Raw genomic sequence first — 22,609 nt, forward strand, 5'->3', positions numbered from 1 at the left:
TGATGAAGACGTGCTCAGCTACTGTCAGCCCTCGTAGACCCTCCATTGTAATTTTAAACAAAGAATTCGTGACATGAAAATACCCGAGTGAGTTTCGGACCCGTTTACAAATACAAACACAGAAGAATCTTCACAATTACAAGAAGAACTGATAGACGTAATAACAAATGAGGACTTGAAATTAAAATTCAAAAACGGGTACCAACAGTTCTGGTTGCAAAAGCAGATGCCCATACTTTATCCTGGATTGTGAGCTATAGTACAAAAGATTTTAGTCGCATTTCCATCATCATATTTAGTAGAATGGAACGTGGGTTCAATGCGGTCACAAATCGTTTAACTAAAATAGAAACGGACTGCAAACAGCTGATCGCGGTGATTTAAGAATGCTGCTGACAAATATAAAGCCAAATATCAATAAATTGATAGCATCACATGTGATGCTCTCATGTGATGGCATCACATGAGACTCATCCCTCTCATTGGGATTTTTTTAATATTACTGATCGTTATTTACTATTTTACGCGCGATTTTTACGTAAAAATATATGCAAGTTATGTTTGTTTCCTTAATTTAATTAGTGTTATTAAATTTCATCTCCAACGGTTCCTATGCTTTCGCGCCGTTTATGTTTTTTTGTTGATTTCAATAAACAGTTTTAAAATTTCAGTTCAAAGGTGTCTTATTTCGAAACTTCAAAAATCTCTACTAGATGCATAACAAAACACAGATTTGTTTCTGTATCTATCTGTTTGTTTGCTGAGAACTGCTGATTAGATTTTCGTACGATTTTTCTTTTTTATGTATCAGGTAGAGCTGGACAGGTCTTAGGAAGTAGTTTCCAAGGGGTGAGGGATGTTGAATATATATATATATATATATATATATTATTTTTTTCTTTTTTTGGATAAGGGGGCGGTATGCCAAATAAGTTTAGGAACCACTAACTTAGGTTTATGATAGAGCCAGCAGAATACAAAGATACGTTCTCCCAGAGCATCACAGATCCACCACAATGTTTCAAGTTGGATCCATACAATAAATCCAACCTGTTGTTGGGAATAAACTAAATGCTAACTCATGGGACCACATGACTCTTTTCCACATTCCAAATCCTGATGTCACGATTTCTTCTTTTGGTTGGTATACTTAAATAGAAAGGAAATCCTCATAAATCTAGATATTTAAAAAAAAAGTGCGTGACATCATCTCCACACCAAGAAAATCTCATTGCATGTAGAGTTGGGAAATGTTATTCTCGAAAATTAGAAATGTGCCTCAGTAGCGCAGTAGGTAGCGCGTCAGTCTCATAATCTGAAGGTCGTGAGTTCGATCCTCACCTGGGGCAGAGAAGAATTTTTATTCTTGGTAAGTTGGATTTTATTTATTCCATTGTTTACTTGTAAAGAAGAAAGCGTCGCTTACTAAAGAAAAATACAATGAAAATTGTCTCGGAAATTATTTTAAAAGAAGGAAACAAATTGGGGGGAAATTTAAAAACTGATTTGCAGAAACCCTGGTTACTCGAGACGTGGAAATGTTCTGCAATTTCGTGTACATTATATCACTTTGTTTGCATTTATTTATTTTCCTTTAAATTTGAAGGATAATACTTTTTCATTTGTAGGGCAGTTTATACTTCTGGAGGGGACAAGATTCACAGAGTATTAGAAAGGTATTATTGTGGATTCTGTGTATAGTGAAATCACATTTATGGATTCTTTAACTGTTTTCTCCTGGGATATCCGGTTATTAGTTGAAAACATATGCCATAAAATTATTTAGAAAAAACAAATAAATGAAAAAAAAGACAGTTAAGAGGAAACGAGTATTACCCGCTCGAACTTGGATTTCTGCAACCACAATCCAATGTTCTCATCACTAGAGGATCGTTGGTGCCTTCTAATCATAAAACTATGATGATTTATATATTATTTCAATATTTGAAATATATGCTTCACCTGCAAGTAATGCTTAATATGTGTATATGTGGCGCATGATCAAATTTCTTATTCATGTAAATTTTAAGTGATCGAGTATGTACATCAATGAAACAGCATACCTGAGCACAACAGTAAAGTGTCGCCATCTATCATAAAGATTGATTACTTTCACATTCTTCTCCACATTCATAACACTCAAAACGGGTGCACGATTCCATTTTATTGAATATCAAATAATTCGTTTATTTTCGATATAATTTTTTCGTTAATTTTATTTAATTTTCTCGTTAAACGATGATACCTCTCTCAAAGTCATCGAGTTGAATAAGGCGACATACCTGTATTCAACTCCTAGGATGAAATACTGCTTCCAACTATCTATACACCATTTTTTAAGTTATTAACAAACCTGGAATGTTCCATAACTTCAAATAACAGGAGTGTTCGTAGAATTATTTGGAGATAGTGTACTTATATAATTATACAATTATTTGGAGTGTAATATATAATACATAATTCATACATATGTTCATAAATGTAATTATGAACATATCGTTTTCAACTGGAAGTTATCTGGAAGATTTTATCCGGGATTAAAATAATTGTGAATGAAAAAAAAAATCACAATAGTGAAATATTATAGTTTTGATTTCTGAAATATTTGCTCATGATCGAAATAATTCTCTTTTTTTAATAAATTATTTAATCAAAATTATTTGAAATAATCTTGATATTTTTAAAATTAAACTTAAAAAAATCACATTATTATTATTATTATTATTATTATTATTATTATTATTATTTATTATTTATTATTTATTCCGAAAACCAAATACTAACCTTCATTTGTACATCGCTCTGAGGGAAGATCACCACACCAAAATGATGGTATTCTGTTTTCTAATTTTATCTATTTGATATTTGTTATAACATTTGGTAGCATCCTGGTAAACAATAAAAATGCACTTTAAATAAAATCCATCTTCACTTTCCCGCAAGGTACAGAAGTCTTGTGTACACCATTCCGTCCTAAATTCCAAAAGGCAGCTACAAGCTGCCTTTTGGATTTTAGGATTTTAAATTTCTTTCTATATTTAGTTAATTTTTCATTTATAAAATTATGAGCAGTATCGCATTGGGTGGAGATTCGTGAAATCAGGAATCAATGTGCATCTGATTACTTTTGTGTTCTCTTTAATGAACTTTGGATTTTCTTCTCTGAGAGTTTTTCAGTTAGATTAAAATAAATGATAATGAATGGAAATGTAAAAATAAGTTATAAAGGAAGCGGTCAAACGTGTAATTCCATGTGAAAACGCCTTTTACACATGTAATCACAAGTTGTTCTTTTCAACCTGCAATCAATGCAACTGGAAGATGAATCCGCTGTGTTTCTCTATTCCCAAAATGTAACTCCTTTCGCATGACAAACACCGTTTATCACTTGACGAGTACTTAATCATCAAGTCGTTGTTTGTAATAACTTTCATAACTTTCCTTTACATGTAAGAACCCTCTGAGATGTCGATAGACACTAAGGCATTCTTTCCCAGAGATTCGTAACAGATGTTTGCAGTTCATTCAAAAATGTAGCGATTCTTCTTGGAAAGAGCAACGAAATAAGATTTCCACACACAGGAGTGACTTAAGATAAAACTTCTCAATACGAAATAATTAAGCTCAGCAGGAGAACGACTGTAGAGTGCAATTCTAGAAAAAGATAAACAAAACATGAGTACGCATGCATTTATATTCGTTACATATCTTTCAAATGAAAAATTATTAAAACAAAACTTGGTTTAATGATAAAGGAAAGAAAAAGAAAAACAATATGATAATTATTTCTGCGTTTTCTGTTTTTCTCAGTCTAAATATCTATAATACTCTGTGGCTTATTTTTCTACGTAAAAATTCTAATTCGATCTTTTTCCAAATCTTTAACAGTCACTTTCATGAGTAAACGTTACTGAGTCATCAGGAGCGTCAACGCGATCATCGTGAAAATAAGAAACATGCACAGTGACTAAAGTGAAAAGTTCTTCAGTCGACAACAACCAATCATATTTTTCGCCCAGTTTCAAAAAAAATGCCAACTCAAAAAGCATGAAGAATAAGCAGTCCGAAAAAAAAAAAAAAAGATGTGCTTGCACTTTCGTGAGTGCAACTTTGTCAATAGTTGAGATCTGTCCTGTTTGAGTACTGTGGGTGGGTTTAGGGTTATGCACCCTTCTAGAAACCTGTCTGTAGAAGCATGGAACGTTTCCAAGCTATCACGTCACAATTCTAATAAGCAGGGTTATGGTGGGAGGAAGGGGTTAAAAATGACGAATGAGAATATTAAAACAAAGAAAACATATTACATCATAAGTCGTCTTTAGGAATTGTAACAGAGGAGAGAATTTAAAAGGAGAAAAAGATGACGATATTCAGCCATAGTTCCCCAAAAGTAACATTTCATTATTATTTAACTTGTTTATTATTTATTTATTTCATAATCAAAATAAAGCAAGGCTTGGAAACAATTTCCTTATAGCATACAAGAATAGGTAAATGATATGATACCTGCTTAATGGATGATGACATTAAGTGGATAGCCAATGACTGACAGTTCGTTAAATTAATTTGGTAAGTATTGGTATTTGAGATTTCTTATTATTAGAAGACAACGAAGATTTTGTATATTATTTACGTAAACTGTGTGTTCGTAGGCTATTCTTCGAGTAAGGAAATATTTATGGGATTGTAATAACTAACGCATTCAAATGAGATCGGCAACTGAATCACCTTTATTTGAAAAGTCTCAAGTAAGTTTATAATTTATGGTTGAAGCATAACTGTATCACACAACATTAATTAAAAAACAAACGTCTAATGATTCTAGTGGTGTTATTGTCAGATATATTTAAGGTAAAAGTAAGACAAAACCTAAATCTTAGAAGATCGCCCTCTCACCTCAATAGAAAATCTTAATAGCAGAAAAAATTAAACAAATTCTACTCCCGCACCCAATGAATAAAATTTGCTTTTTTTAAAGAAGTTTAATCAATAACTCATGTTTGAATGTGTTGATTTAGCAGAGCAACTCGAAACGGTGAAAAAACAAAATTTAAAGAAACCTAAAGGATGTAATAGGAAATAACACGACATAAGCAAAAAGGCAAATGTCGATGTATTAAACGACTGCTGTACCCACCCACAAATGCTTAGGGGTATTGGCATCATTAACGAAACTGAATAGGGAAAAAAAAGGTATAAACTTCATAATTCTTGTAAATTAAAACTACAAAGTAATAAAGTAATAAAAACGCCCATAGATTTAATTCTTATTCAGTAGTAGGCTAGTTTCTCGGTCAAGATGTGATTTTCTTTTTGAATAGGTGATGCTTTAAAACAACATCGAATGTGACAATGGTATATCAGTAATTTGATTTGCGTTTAATTTAATGATTCGCTTCGAAAAATAATACAAACTCGTTTCAATGTTGTATTGTTTTATTGGACGGCATTAAAATAATTTTGCTGGCTTAATTATTACAACTATAACTCTTGAAGGTTTGTTTTCTGTTATTGTTGTATTTCGAAAAGAGGGAACAAGAGATGCGTTATAGAGAAAATGTATTATAAGAGAGAATACATTTTCAGTTTTTACCTAAAAAATACACTGGCGTCCAATAAGTAGACACGAACACTATATCTCAAGATTATACCTGCAAATTCAGAAGAATTAGATTGCGGCAATTTATACAACTGACAATGTCGAGTAGAAAGTGGGTACATATTCACATTTTCTAATCGCGCACAAAAGGGGGAGTCGCTTGGTGGCACTCAACAGGATAAAAGGCAAAAGACTGCGCTAAGCGAATTGTGTTAGAATGAGAAAATTATTGGAAAACTTGAAGAAGGCCGCAGAATTACTAATAATTGCCAGAGAGTTTGGAATCTCGAATAGTGTTTTCTTTCCAGGATCTGCGCAGCGTTTCAAATCAATGGAATGTGTTCCAGACATATTTACCCGGGACGTACTACCTCGCTCTACCCCGGAGTATGAAGAGAGATTTTGGTTATAAGAGCAAAACATAATTGAAGCGCCAGGGAATGTCAGCTTGCAAGTCTGTTCCATTGAAGTGCAGGTACGCCGGTATCCAGACAAATTGTGAAACTATGTCTGAAATAAGTAAGCGCATACTCTCGAAGGCCTGTTCTATGTTCCTTTATCCATAGCATATCATAGAGCACGTTTTCAGTAACGTTATATCTATCAAAAATGAACAAGACACCAATGGGCTAATGTACTCTTTACAGTTGAGAGTCATTTTAGTTTTTCCTCCGATTCTAGGTGACACTTGATCTGGGGTGAAAGTGGTATTGCTTACCATCGGGGAAATGTTCAAAGGTGCGTCCATTATAATACCTCCCTACGGTGTGGGGAAGTATTGCAATGGACGCACCACCGAGCTACAATTGCTGGAAAAATGGACTATGACTGGTAAACGTTTCAATCATGTTAAGGTCATGTTAGACTGTACCGTGGTGCTGAATGCGAATTAAACATTTCTATAAATAGCGATGCCACATCACATCGTACACGATCAATTCTGAAGACCCAGGATATTAATCGAATCGAGTAGCCAGCACGCTTCCGCAGATCTCAAACCCCCATAGAACGTGTTTGCGACCAATAGGGAGAGGCATTGCTATGAAATTCCCCTCTTGAAAACAAACTCGGCCTTATCCTTGCTCTAAAAGAGGGTGGGCCAGTTTGCCTCAAGATCTGCTGAATCACTTGGTGCTAAGCATAGTACGAGGTTGTGAGAGCTGCATCGCAGTTTTGGGGTAGATATATTCCATACTGAATATCTCTCAGCATAGTTTTCTGTAAGCAGTATACATTAATTCCTTAAGTACGTGCTTAGGAATTTTTAACTTTTGCCAAAAATATAATACTCTTAAATTTGTACGAAATTTATGACATTATTTGTGTAATATAATTTATTAGTATGCTGGAAGTCACATAAATTTATTGCCATCAATTTATTGGCTGTAGTCATGAAAATCTATTTATATACAGGATAAAATGTAGTTCGTACTTAGCTATTGGACACCAGTGTATATTTGAATTTGAGACGTTTAATGTTTTATGGCTAACTATTCATTCGCATTTCAATTAGAATGATATCGATTCATACCACCGGCTTTCATAGCTTCAAATAATTGAACTCTAATTCCAAAAGCGAATGCAGTGCACTCGGATTATTCGCGCAGAACGTGACAAAATTGCAGAATTTACCGACAGTGTTCCGTGGAATAGAATATTCAATACGAATCAAAAAAGGTGAAAAACATTTCGACCGTGTCAGATATGAGATGGGTGAGATTTGTTTTCACGGTGCAGAGATTTTATAGGAACTGAAAGTGTAATAAGTGAAAACTAATATCGTAGCCTTGAAAACGAACGATAAACCAACAAGAACACATTTTTCTGAAGAAAAATAAAAAAAAAACATTTAAAATTGAATAAATCTAGAAGACAGTCAGTAACTTAATCAGAGGCGTCATGATGTCTGTCCTTTCAAGGCAGATATGCAAACGAAATGTTGGGTATTTGGTAACAAATTAGCAATATTAGAATTATTCAACTTATTTAATACCTTTAGTCATATAATTTAGTTCATTGCTGAATATAAAAAGGATAAATGCATAAAATTTCTAAATTAAACTTTGCATGTTTATAATAATACCAAAATATATTACATTCCCACTAATACTGGCAACTACTATACGCGCACGTCTCTTTCTATCTTCCATATTCTGTTAAAAATCGTAACTCGGTTTATTAATACATACAAATGTTCATCATCAGCCATCAGAAAATTGCTCATTTTAAATGTATTTTAAAACATTGAGTTAAAAGATCATCTCAATCTCATTCATTCCCTAAAATATTTGCGTTGTGCTAACTTTCTAAAAAAAAAAAAAAATAAAATAATAATAATAATAATAGCAATAATTTTTAATACACAATTTTATTAAAATTCCATTAAAGGTAAGGTTACAAAGATATTAAGATTTGTATACAAGTCACATCAAAATCACAATTATATTAACACTAAAATAATTCACATTTTTTAATTTTTTAATTATACAAAAATTTTAATTTTTATAAAATTAAAATAAAAACTTTAAAAAAATTTTAACTTTTTAAGATTTAAAATAATAATAATTGCTACTACAAATACTACAAATATTCTTTACAGAATGCTACGTAAATATCTTATTTAAATTGCATAAATAATGATATTAACAATGTGTTTTTACATCTTTTTTCATATACATACTTACAATGATTCACTTTTTAGTAAATCGATTATAACATTGACTTGTTTCTTTGAGTGGCATCTCTGATTTCTTCCTCGATGCTTTGCAGAGCTTATCTGAGAAAGATAATAAATGGCTGTGGTTTCGTGATTTTGTTTCTATACCAATTGCAAGGCAGATGTTGATTTTATTGTTTACATGTATGCTTGGAAGTTTATATATATATATATATTACGATATATGCTTTATCCGGTTAAAGTATATTGGCGAGTACACATGCCCACGAACTACTACTGCTTGTGCATGGTTTAACTTTTTTGCAAGTGGGGGGTAGGATTTGGATATGGTGTATTTCTGTCCTTGTAATGGTGTTTAGGAGGGTTTGTTATAGTTTTCTTTGTGTGTATGCGTGACAGAGACAAAGAGAAAGAGAGGAGGGGAAAGTAGTTTTTCTAATTTTCAGTCTAGTTATAATATTTATATAGCGCATGTTTCAGCTCTCTGTAGGTCCTTAGGTTTCTCGTTGAATGGCTGTTTGTTTATCATGTCAGGTACCAAGTTTCGGGCGGCTTTGCCATGGTAAATAAAGGTTAGCATGACTGTGTAGTGGCATAAGAGTTTCACCTTAAATATTCAGTATTCTGTCCATGCTTCCGGTATGAGTGTTAGTTGTTCTCAGAATGTCAGTTTTACCATTTTATTTTGCAAGCATTGTAACCTTTTGAGTTTGTAGTCTCTGCAGAATGTGTATGATGTGATTGCGTATCATAAAATGTTTTCACATAATGCTATATAGATTAGTATTTTTATGTGTGTCGCGGCAATGTCTTTTAATCGGTATAGTTTGCTGGCTATTTTCCTGAGATTGTTGTATAGTTAGTTTATATTGTTATTTCAGCTTTGTTCAGCATCGAAGGGAACTCCGAGATAGTGTTTTATTTTCAATTGTGTGATGATTGTGATTTTTGGATCAGCCCTTTGTGTACTGGAGGTTGGATATCAGATAGTGAGATATTTAGTTTCTATGGATAGGGTACGGGTTTTTTTGAACATCATTAGATTTGTTTTTCCAGGGATAATAATAATAATAGTAATAATAATTCTGTATAATCTGTATTTAATACAGATATTTTACTTCTCAACAAAAATTCAATATATGAGTTACTGAAATTTTGATATATATATATATATATATATATTATATATATATATATATATATATATATATATATATATATTATATATATTATATATATATATATATATATATATATATTATATATATATATATATATATATATATATATATATATATATATAATAGATATATATAATAGATATACAGTATATATATATATATATATTTAGAAAGATTTTTACCTTGGGTATACACTGTTTAAGATACCAAGCAATTTTATAAGATAGGTTTAATCATTTTTCCAAGTAAGCAGACGCACAAGTAAATCAACTTTGCGCCTGCACATAGTGCAAGTCTCAAACAACTCGTGGTAAAGGTGGAGTAAGATCCGATCACTTTCCTTACCACTACCCAGACCGGTTTCTACCTTTGTATAGGTGAAGCGGGCTCTAAAAATAAGACAATCTCGAAAGATCGCCCAACTCAGCATTGTTCCACTCAGTGACAGGCTCACTCCAACACCGAGAAGAACTTCTCAGCATTGGCTCTACTCAGTGGCAGGCTCACCCTACCACCAAGCAGAGCCATCATCTCAGCGGAGGACCTGCTCAGAGACAGGCAAAAACCTATCCGCAAGCAGAGCCTCTCATGGCCAGACCCGCACCGGTTTCGTCCTTTATTGAGGTCTCGTCAGTGGGAGCCAGACCTAAAAATGCCAAGGTTGAAGTAATGCAGAGATAAATTTTACCTAAACAAGTTGCCACAAGGTGCTTTGACCTTATTAATTATCTCAGGATGAGAATAAGATGTAGAATGTTTACCTTGGATATATACGATGATTAAGATACCAAGCAATTTTATAAGCTAGGTTTTAATCCTTTTTACTCAAGTAACCAAACAGACAAGTAAATCAACTTTCAGGTATGTTCCCCGTTTCGAAGATTTATTAACAGTTTTAGTATAACTAGACATAGGTTGTTTGAGTGTTTCTTGATGTCTTTTGTTCTGATTCCGTCTATTCCTGGACCTTTTTTAGGATTAATGTGTTGAATTGCAAGTGAGAGTTCTTCTTTTGTTTCTGTGGGAACCACATAGACTAGGTTGCTCCTGGTTCTAGTGGAGAATGTTTCTTTGTGTGGGGAGAGAATGTTTCCTGCAATATTTGGACAGAGTTCCCGAAGTGCTGACTCAAGTTCATTGCCATCTGTCTGAAGCATTTTGGCTCCCAAGCAACGCTGTGTTTTATTGTTTCTGAGGCAGTTGATTTGTGTGTATTGTGCAGCATTTCCTTGATCAGGTGCCAGGTTTCCCATATGTCGTTCTGAGCTGTTGTTAATTTGTTTTTATAATAGTTTCTTTTTGCCGTTCTAATCTGTGTTGTTAAGAGATTCCGTTTTCTTTTATATTCAGCTTGTAAAACGATATTGTTTGTAGACTTCTTAAGTAGATTCCATAGGGCATCTTTTCTTCGTATGTCTATTAATATGTTTTATGTTATCCATTGATTTCCTCTGGTTTGGAAGCGTATTTTATTTTTGTTAATGATTTGTTATGTATTTAATTAAATGCAAGTTTATGATTATTATATACAGCGTTAGCAGAGTCTAAAGATGCTATCTGCATCCAGTCTGTTTTTCTGATTTCGTCGTTTGCTGTTGTTTCGTATAATAGTAAATTATACGAATTATACGACGTATTGTTTCGTATAATCGTGTTTCTATAAAATAGCATAATTATTGTTATTATTATACTGTTTTGTAGTCTCAGTGAGTTGTAAGGGTTATTGTTCAGTGTATAAACTGTAGTGCTGTGAAATAATGGTTTGATAGTTTGCACGTTATGAAAGCTGCTGCGTAGCTGTTTGTGGGGAGGGGGGGGAGGCGTATATTTATGTGATCAATACAGGATAAGGTGGTTGTATTATCTCTTCTCGTGTATACGACTGTACGAATGGGGTTATGTTATATGCTGCTAAGAGGTTTAAGTATTGTTCTGTGTTGTTATTTATGTTCCTAATGTTTATATTTATATCTCCTATTATTATCAAGAAATCTGAGGCGCCTACTTCCGTGGTTGAAAGCCATCTGTTTAGTTAATCTAGAAATTTTGTGGTGCTTAAGTTGGGTGGTCTGTATATTGCGTTTAATATCAAGAAGTAAACAGATGTTTGATGTTTTAATTTCGATGCATATGTTATCTGCAATTTCTAATTTATAGTTAATTTCTATTACATATATTTTATGTTTGGTAAATATTATTATACCACGGCCTCGTTTAGTTTGCCTGCAGTGTTTTTGTTGTAGGGAGTTTGACATTTGGTAGATGGTTGCCTCTTCGTTTATTGTAGGTACTTCAGTCAATATTAAAATGTCTAATTTCTTTCTTTCCTTTCTTTCAAATATTTACATATGTACAACGATCATCTATTCAGTATATTATTTTACAAGGTTCAGCACTTTGTGCTACATATAATGAGATTTAAATAGTAATGAGGATAACAGTTTTTTTTTATATACCAATCATAATAATCATTTACAATTATATTGTTCAGAGTTACATAAGTTGTATAATATTACATGTTGTGGTTTACTATTTTTTTTCAAGTTTGAAAAGGTGTGATAATACAACAGTATTTACACATATGCAATCTAAATATTATATTTCCTTATTCTCACAAACATACGGTGTAAAGTCATGATTTATATTTAAAAGATTTTTTTTTTTTTACATTGCATACATTTGTTACAGTTATTGTATACATTACATACATTTGTTATAATTATTATATACATTATATTCATTTGTTTACATGTGATATTTACAATACGTACATTGATTTACATATAATACATACATTGGTTTTCTTGTGATACGTACATTACATGCATTTGGTTGTAATGTACGTATGGTTACATATGATACATATTGGTTACATATGATACATCTTGGATGAGAACTAATTTTTTTTTCCTTTCATCCTCGAAGCTTAAATGTAAGCTTATCTGAGGATGACACCAGTTGGTTATTATGTATTGTTTTTTTTTTTTTGCTGTGTTAGGATGCTACGGAATCTATGATTGAGAAATTCGCCCGCGCGCACTCACACGCACACGCACACGCACGCACGCTCACACACACGCCCCCCCCCCCCCCCCACAATAAATTGGAATGTACTGATGCGTCGCTGAACTGGAAGCCTGAGCGAATATATTGTGTTTCATTAAGTTTGTATGGTATTTTGGGTGCGTGTTTCTTGTTCGTAGTATGTCCTTAGAGCTCTTTTCAGGCTATTGTAGTTTGTAAGGTTTCTGTATTCAAAAGGCAATTTGTTTATCATGTCTGGGATGTAGAAGTTTCGCGTGGCCTTTCCGTAGTGATTATTGTATTTATATGTGATATAATTAGTAGTCTGAGGTCTTGTTATATGGTATGTATTTCTAACTGTCCTGTAGTTGGCATCGAAATAATGTTTTAGCAAGGCTGCATAGTGACATAAATGTTTTGCTGTCAGTATTTTGTGTTCTGCCATTGCAATGTTTATAAGGTCGTGATTTTCTCTTTGTTCCCAAAAGATCAGTTTTGTCATTTTGTACTGTAGCGACATTAATCTATTTAATTTGTAGGGTGCACAGAAAGCATACGTTGTTATAGCGTATCTTAGTATATTCTGGCATAGTGCTTTGTATATTAGTGTTTTTAGGCGTATGGGAACTATGTCTTTTAATAATAATAATAATAATAATAATAATAATAATAATAATAATAATAATAATAATAATAATAATAATAATAATAATAATAATAATAGCAGAATACAGCAAAAGAGATAAATATTCTGAAAACAAAACTAAATGTATTGAACACAATTCGTGCAACCAATTCTTGGTCTATACCAGTGATCCGATACACAGCTGGAATAATAGATTGGACAAAAGAAGACCTGGACAAATCAGACCGCAAAACTAGAAAATTAATGACTATGCATTAATCAAGCACTACATTCACGAAGTGAAGTTGACCGGTTGTACCTACCAAGGAGAATAGGTGGATGAGTCTGCTGCAAGTGAAACAGAGTGTAGGAAGAAGAAGAAGAAATTGGCTTAAAAAGTTACACTGACAATAGCTCTGAGCAAATGCTTCAAGCAGTTACACAACAGGGTCTTTTGAAAGCATCATCATCATCTTCCTTTTACCCTCTTTTACCTTGCGGTGTAGAGGGTTAGCAATTAGCTTCTGAAAGCAATAGGAAACAAATGCGATTACAAAAAGAAACAGCAAAATAACCGATATGTGCGGTGGAGAAATTAATCCTTCCATGGCTAATTTCTTAGAGATGCTGAGGACAAAATTGACGTGAACAAGACTTATGGGTCACCCTGTATAACTACGAAGCATCATATTACGTCATTTTATATCATATGATATAAAATAATAACATGAAAAAAGACATATGACAAAACCTTGAGTGTTAATTTATATCAAACATTTTACTGCTAATTTAGATCAAGTAATTTGAACATTATATATATATATATATATATATATATATATATATATATATATATATATATATATATATATATATATATATATATATATATATATATATATATATATATATATATATATGTGTGTGTGTGTGTGTGTGTGTGTGTGTGTGTGTGTTTTAATGGTGTATCTACAACAAAGAAAATCTAAATTTAATTTAAAAATTAAAATTTTTTTCACTTACATAAATTATTTTAAATATTTGTATATTCAAAGTTTCGCCATTGATGTTATAATATATAAAAAACTATTTCACTGCTAAGAACAAAGAGCATTTTCATAACCCGTAAAGTTTTTCTAAGCAGAATAAGACAATTTATACCCTTCTTAAAAGGAAAATGATTTTTTGGTTGTGGCCATGAATTAATGGTAGCTTTTGAAACGCCATCTTCTGCAGGATTCATATATGTGTGTGTGTGTGTGTGTGTGTGTGTGTGTGTGTTTTATACTTAAGTATATTTTCAAATTAATAATTTCATAACTTCATTTTTTATAATTATAATTTTTATTCACTAATATATACTACATAAAAAGCAACAAATGAAAAAAATTATTACAAACAAAAATTATTCATTTTACACTGTAATTTTAATTTAATCAATTGTAATTTATATATCGTTTTCTTGATTTTAAATCTGCGAAGGCTCTAATTCTTTTACTAATGTCTATTTTCTGAGCAACAGCATTTTCAACGGATGACAAGGCTAAAGCATTTAATGTCTCACTCTCCATTGTCGATCGCAAATATGTTTTGATAATTTCTAATTTGCTAAAATTTCTTTCAGCTGTTATTACCGTTATAGGAATTGTCAGCAACAAAATTCTCAATGCGACCCACGTATTTGGAACTATTTTCTGCAAACTGCTTGCTTTTAAAAACTGTGAAGTTTCTAACGGCGATGATGTTTTCCGGAAGCAAACTGTCATTTGGAATTTGGAATGTGCGAATCATTATCTTCATTATTTCTGGAAGGACAGCAGACTCTAAGAGCTGGATCACTCCTGGATTGTTGGGAAAAATCTGAAGAGAGGCAGCCATCCACAGGGGCACGCAGTCCTCGAAAGAGGACAAAATAGCTGTCCAATTACAGAAAACTGATGGTAGACCAACAGATCGCAGTTCCTAAACAGGCTTCGATCTTAAAACCAACAATACAGGTCGAGAACGGCAGAGTGAAAGACCTGCTGTATAATATAATGCTATAATGTATTCGAAGAAACATTAGTAGAGAAAAGATCAAAGTTGGTGTAAGAATAAAGTAAGGTTATCTTGTGTTATGGTTGGTAGATGTATGATTCAATAAATCATTGCTGAGAGCAAACAGTTCCGTATCTCTTCCAGCTTGAAAAGGGTAAGCCAGAATGCAGTTTTGGATAATAAAATTACCAGACATCACTATTTGGGTAGTGCGTCTTTATATTTGAAGATTTCAGGAAGAAAAGTCAAAGAAATCAGAGTAACTTTTAGAATTTTATAGTTGTAAAGACAACATATGAAGATATCTTGTGTCGGAGTAGGTTAGAATGTAAGATTCTCTATTTGACATTCTCTAACATTGCACAGATTTACAGTCCGCATTAAAGCTGATATTATATGTCCAGTCTGAAAGAATCAAGCCTGAATGAATAAGTAGTGACTTATATCTCTATATGATAAACGATCATAATTTATATTTGTATTTATGCCATGAATGTTCGTGAAGTAGATTTGGAAATTATTTTTGTTAGAATATTTTATAATTTTTGTCATCGTTTGATTTATTTTTGGAGGGTGTTTTATACCTGAGCTACAATGAAGAGAGAGGGCAGAGACCAGGCCGCATTTACCATAAGGCGCAAGCTGCTGCCTTATCCTCTATTGGGGCCACATTTTAAAATCTTACTCCTCACAAACAACAATATAAAAAGAGACTATTTATATTTCCAAACTAAAATACTTATTTTTAAATATTGAATTCATAATATAAAAACTAGAGGTCGCTGAAAAATTTGTGAGGTCTCCACCTCTATTTGAAATACATCTTTCCCAATCTGTGGTCCGCTGATCCCTGGGGATCCGCGAGTAATTCAAAGGGGTCCGCCGGATAGTTTATTTTCATTAAACATTATCTTATCATGTTGTTCACAACTAGCCTAATTGATATATTCATATTCTTCCGAATATCTCCATTTCTAACAGTATTGCGTTGCCATAAATGACAAATTTAGTGTTGTAAAATTGTAATTTATTACTTCAGCTTTATGATATGTAAAAAGTAAAAAATTTCCATTTTGGATATTATGGGGGCCGCGGTGAATGAACATTCGCTACAGGGTACCCGACATTAAAAAGATTGGGAAACACCGTCTTAGAATATAATACTAACAGGAACTGCTGTATTGCATAAAATTCATGTACGTGAGTGTTCCAGCAAAACCTGGATAAGATTCTGCCCACCATTTGAAGAACATGGATAAGAATTGTAATTTGACCGTTATGTCATTAGAAGGTGCGATAATCCTTTACGCTGAAAAGAACACTCAACTAAATTACCTGGCGTAAGTAGCTACGTTCATTGCCTATAGCAAGAAAGTTGCATACGTTTTTTTTTTAAGTTGCTTGCCATTTGCTCGGTAACCGGAATCTAAGTTATTAGACTAAATTCCTACGAGTTATATAAATTAAATGGATATTAAATGCAACATTATTTCAAAGTCGAATACAGAAACTATAAACGTTTCGTGCCGAATATATCAAACAAACCAATATAAGGGGAATTACAGCAACTGTCTTGGTTTTCCCTAATCACTTACTACAAATTGAAATAAACGGCGGTTATGAAGTCAACTTTTATGTACATATTTTCGTCAAATTTCGATATTATGCGGTAGTTTTGAAGTATCGATACTTTCCCTACAGTTTATCATTCAAAACATTATAAGTGCATACGTCAAAATGAAATTTTATTTTTAAATTTTCATAATAGAATTAAAATTGCATTTCGCCTTTTTCTTCAGCTCTATCTGTCTTCAATTTTTAATAATCATAAAGGAAGAAAAATTTTCAGTTAAAATGTGTACAAATTTATAAACGATGGGTTAAGGTCTACTTTTCCGAACATAGAAACAATTCAAAAAATATTTTGACGATGCCTGCATATTTCAAATGCATGTGCTGAACGCTCATTTTTAGTTTTGAAAGGATTAAAAACATTTTTTTAAGAAGCAACTTGCATCAAAATAAAACAGGTGACCTATCGTTATTATACATTCAATCAGATGTAATGGACTTGAATAATTATGATGACATTTTAGATATATTTGTTAAAACCAAGCCAGAAAAAAACTTTTAGTTATTATTTTTTTAATTTAAATTTGAACTGATTTATTCTTATACTTTAAAAAAAATGCAAATATATGTATAGCAATGTTGTGTTGTTTTTATTTTGTTAAAATTAGTTATTATAGAAATGTCGACTTTCATTTTCAATAAGCTAAAAAAAAAAAAAAAAGCGTGAATTTGATTAACTGAAATAGACTTGTACTTTTGATGTCTCATAATGATGTTGCGCCTAGGGACCCAAAATGTATAAATGCGGCCCTGAGCAGAGACATTTTGTAACAGGATCTCTCATGTATAGTTCGTAAAACAAACGCAAATTCAGTTAAGAGATGAAGTAAAAAGAAAAGAAAAGAAGAAGAAATAGAATACATATAGTAATATCTGGTACTTACCTCCGGAGAAGCCTCGAACCAATAGTCACGAAATATACAATGAATATTTCTCAATGAACTACCAAAATAGCTGAGACAGCATATACAAATACAAATACAGTACATCAACAGCCTATTCTGCTAGATCTCAGTAACTGGTTTCAAATCATGCGTTATAACTTCATTTTATCTCTCTGATCCTAGAGTGTGGTCTGTGTTCTGTGTGTTCGTGTATGTGCTGATATATATATATATATATATATATATATATATATATATATATATATATATATTATATATATATATATATATATATATATATATATATATATATATATATATATATATATATATATATATATATATATATATATATATATATATATATATATATATACACACATGAAAGAATGATCATTAACTCAGAATTTAATTTAATTTAAAAACACTACTAGTTTCGGCCTGTAACAGCCATCAGGTGACATTATAAAAGTAAGAAAAAACACTAAAACACTGAAGCTTATATAAACTATGAACAGCATAGAGAGTCTCTATACATAATTGACATTGAAATGTTGTGGTTGTATTTAAAGCTGTTCTTTCGTTTGTTGTATTGTTGGGAAAGTGGGTACTAGTAGCATCTCGTGAACGCCAATACATGATTACAGCTGAATGACTATCTGGGAGGTTGTAGCTAAGTTATTATTTAGATGAACAGGATTAAAGATGATTTCTCTAGATTTCACGATTTTTCTCTAGATTTCACGATTTTTCTCTCTAGTTCATCATCGCAACGGAAGATGTTAGTAGATTTTTCCCAGCAGACTTTGTGACTTTAGTTTTTATCATTAGGATTAACCGAGAAAAGGATATGACTTGAAAATGCACTGGCTCGCTGTCTCTTGTAAGTAATGTCCCTCATGTGTTCTTCCATACGCGATTCGACAGATTTGTCTGTCTGCCCAAAGTAAGGAATAACGCAATCACACAATATTTTATATACTCCAGGGTATTTGAGTTGATGATGACAAGGTTTTGGGTGACTTATTAAGAAACGGATCTTTGGAAGTGGGGTGAACAAGGTTCTGATATTGCATTTTCTTAGAACTTTTGCAATTTTATGAGAAATTTATGGGAAAATAGATGAGAAGAGGACTTTTTTCTAGATGTTCTAAATAAACGTTGGCTAAAGAAGGAGAGAGAGAGAGAGGACTTCCCATGGCCGTTCCTTCTACTTGTCTGTAAAATTTGTATAATTTTCCTGTAATTGTTTTAATTTGTGATATTATGAAAACTGAATATCATATAAGTTATACTGTTTATTAAAAATTTGTTAATATTATATATAAAATAATATTGTAACTTTATTTATAAATTAAATATATTAGTAGAATTTTAATTTTTTAAAAATATTTTTATCAATTTATTGCCTTTTATTAATCTACCATTATTATATTTCTGTAGATTTTATTTTATATAAGTATTGTCTAATTGTCTCGATCGCCATTTGAGGCATCTTGCAATTGTCTTGATAGTCACGCAATTGTGTTGGTCACCATTTGTGGTAGTTGTATAGGTGTATGTATATGTATATATCTATCTATCTATCTATCTATCTTGTAATTGTCTCGATCATTCAGCATGAGGTACTATTTGAGGTATTATATATCTTAACATATTCTTAATATATTTATCATCTTCCGGAGTTATATAGAGGTTTCTAGTTGTCTTACGAGGTAAGAGAGTTTGAAATACGAGTAGTGTGCCAAGCTTTATGCGAGGCAGCAGGCTAGCATTATTAGAGGCATCTGAATAATACAGACTCAAAAAAGACACAAAAATGATGTCGATAACAAGGATGTTTATGGAGCACTGCAGTAGCACTCTTTGTGGAAATTCCTGTTATTAATATGCCGGCGCCTATGTATTATATGTAGTCCATATTAAGGCAACTCGTGAAGGCCAGGGAATGTATTCCCGTAGATTCTCTGGTTAACTTACCTTACGAAACTTTTAGTTTCTACATTCGGCTTTGAAATAATGCTGGATCTGATATCCACTTGACTTATATAATTTTATATTTCCTTTTTGATAACAAGCAGACCTTCAGACAATCCTTCTACAGGAAGCTTTATATGTGCGAGTGTCTTATTGTCTTATATTCCAACCACACATAGTATTAGAACTTAAATTGGAGTTAAACAAATTATTCATTTTTCTTAGACACATGGCCCTGATTGTCGTTCCTATAGGTTGATTCATGATTTAATAATTTCTGCTGCCTCTTTCAATCGTCTATCATTACACGTACCGTTTTACGAAACTTTAATCAACTGTTCAGAAATACCTGTCTCAAAACACGTATACTGTAAACAGTATGAAAACACTCTTGTCCTAATACGAACTACTCGACTAGAGAGGAAATACCTACGCATTTGTGACCAAGTTCCAATGACTATGTGCTAAATCAAGAAAAATAAGTATTATTAGGAACTTGTGTGATAGTTGTTAGTTATTACATATTAATTATTTTGCTGAATATTTTATGCAGAACTAATATGAAGTACAAAGAGGCGGAATAATAAACTGCATATAATAAATTCTTCGTATTATTCATAGATGATCTCTCTCTCTCTCTCTCTCTCTCTCTCTCTGCATCTTTTGTGGTTCATTTCGGCTAAAGGAAGACACGCCATATTGCCATAGCTCTAAACGCAAGATTAATATGATTCGCCATCTTGTCTCTGGGATTCATCGCCGACATCGTAATTACAATTAGTTTCTTTGATACACGATATCACATACGGATGATTGTCTACTCCTTTTAGGAATGCCATCTACAGGATAGGCATGGCTATTACCATGCTCTTACAGACCGATCTAAGGTTCTTTATTCTCGAATCTTCCTCTCTGGTTAGTGAATATACTATTGCAATTTTTGAAATTACTCAGCCTATCTTGCAGCCTCTATTATTTACTTCCAGCAATTATTGATAGGGGTACTGTAGTCAGTTCGAAACAATGTAAAAAAAATGTATGGAGAATCTGCATGCAATAGTCTCTTCCATTATCTATATTGACAAAGAACTTTTTCATGTGAGGCTTATTTATAAATCAACACGGAAAGAGCCAAAATGGAAATTTAAAGCAGAACTTCAATGTTGTTGACAGGACAACCATTTTTGCTCAGGAATTTTCTGCATTCTGTTTATTGTAAAACTTTTTAACTTCCTTAGCCAATTTTAAGTGAATTAGGATTAGGATAAGCATTCAAAATGGGAGATTGGTATTTTAAGATTTTAGATATTACGCACTATTTGGCACATATATTTTACTCTTACGAACATTAGATTTTGACGAAGTTAAGTATTTATTAGGAAATGCTACAAAAACGATTCCATTTCGTAGGAAAACAAAATGAAACTATCATGATTAATTTATGTGAATCGAGTTAATAATGAAGGTTTTATAGAACCATCAGGTATTAATGGGTGTTTCATAAAAAGCAACTGATTAGTTATTTTCACCAGAAATAATGATATCGTTACTTCATCTCAGTTTCCAGATACGAATAGTGAACTATTACATATTTTAACTGTCTATCCACTTCTTGCCTTTTGGCAGATCGCATCAAGATCCATCTTTTCCACTTAACTCCCTATTTTTTTGCAACTAATTCTGTTCCTCTCTCACACAATCTATCGGGAGTCTCAGCCTCGTTGTGCATTTGTGAACTTCCAATGAACAAAGGGACACTAAATACCACGTAACATTTCTTCTCAATAGACTGAAGTTTTTTCATGATGAAGATTGTGGTCGGACTCCAAGCTAGTGATTTATATTTCAGGATCGGCCTCACTGTTGATTTATAAAAGAAACCGTTTATTTTCTGCACTTACCACTTCATTTGAGCAACGAACAGGGTTGATCAATTCCCTTGCTACGTTTAGATAGAGCATAGTTGATGTGGATTTCATAACCACGCCCTCCATGAAAATATATTCCCAGAATAATTAACTCGTGATTTCCACGGAAAGGGACTATCAATCTCAAGTGCTGCACAATTGGAGAGATGCCTGTAATTAAAAAAAATTAATCGCGAATTAACATGAAAAATTTATCATTCGCCGACATTGGTGTTGCTTGAACTTTCTCTAAGTACAACTGGAAAGTTATACTTAGGTTGTTTACTAATAACTTTTACAGGTGAGAACCACATAAAAATGTAGTAGTGTCATGTCATTTGTAGGACAATTGTTTCAGCCGTTGAATCTATTTTCTGTGCTGTCATTTGAAACACACACACACACACACACACACACACACACACACACACACACACACACACACACACACACACACACACACACACACACACACACACACACACACACACACACACACACACACACACACACACACACACACACACACACACACACAGAGTGTGCCATCTACTGTCTAATATTTCTTTTTATCTGTAAATAAAACAAATATACCTTAAGAGTTGTGAGCGGTCTTGATTTCATACATTATCGTCACTGAGATTTAAAGATGTTAATGATTCATTTTATTCTTGTTTCCAAAAATTTAGTAATATTTATTAATAAAATTTTTTTGAAACCTTAATATTTTAATTAAATAACTTAATAATTTTCAATAAATAAATAAAATGTTTTACTAAAAAAGAAAATGACAATACACCATTTTTTGTTTTTGTGAAAAGGAAAAAGTAAATGAAAAGTACTTGGAAATGTTTTTATTACTAGATTCCAAGCTGAATGATATGGATACGATATATGTAGTATATAGTATATATATGGTATATCTGGATGTTAATTAATGTTGGCTTTAAACGAATGAATATTATAGCAAGCGGATTCTAAATAACACTAACAAAGGATCTGAGTAATAAGGTTTTGTATAGAATGATGACGTTCAGACTGTTTCGTCTACATTGCTGGGTAAATT

At 32.3% G+C, this 22,609-nt stretch overlaps 1 protein-coding gene and 1 non-coding gene across 2 annotated transcripts in view; one reads left to right on the top strand and one right to left on the bottom strand.

The window, feature by feature from the left end:
- The window catches only part of LOC150100115 (glutamate receptor 2-like), a 92,740-nt gene that overhangs the window by 44,197 nt on the left and 25,934 nt on the right, over nt 1–22,609 (bottom strand). The gene's annotated exons all lie outside the window — the stretch shown is intronic.
- Nucleotides 1,277–1,349, top strand: TRNAM-CAU (transfer RNA methionine (anticodon CAU)). The gene has a single exon. It is a non-coding gene; the product is annotated as a tRNA-Met (tRNA).

The sequence above is a fragment of the Typopeltis vanoorti genome, chromosome 13 (assembly GCF_054136105.1).
Source record: "Typopeltis vanoorti isolate ZY-2024b chromosome 13, IOZ_Tvanoo_1.0, whole genome shotgun sequence".
Taxonomy (NCBI): Eukaryota; Metazoa; Arthropoda; class Arachnida; order Uropygi; family Thelyphonidae; genus Typopeltis; species Typopeltis vanoorti.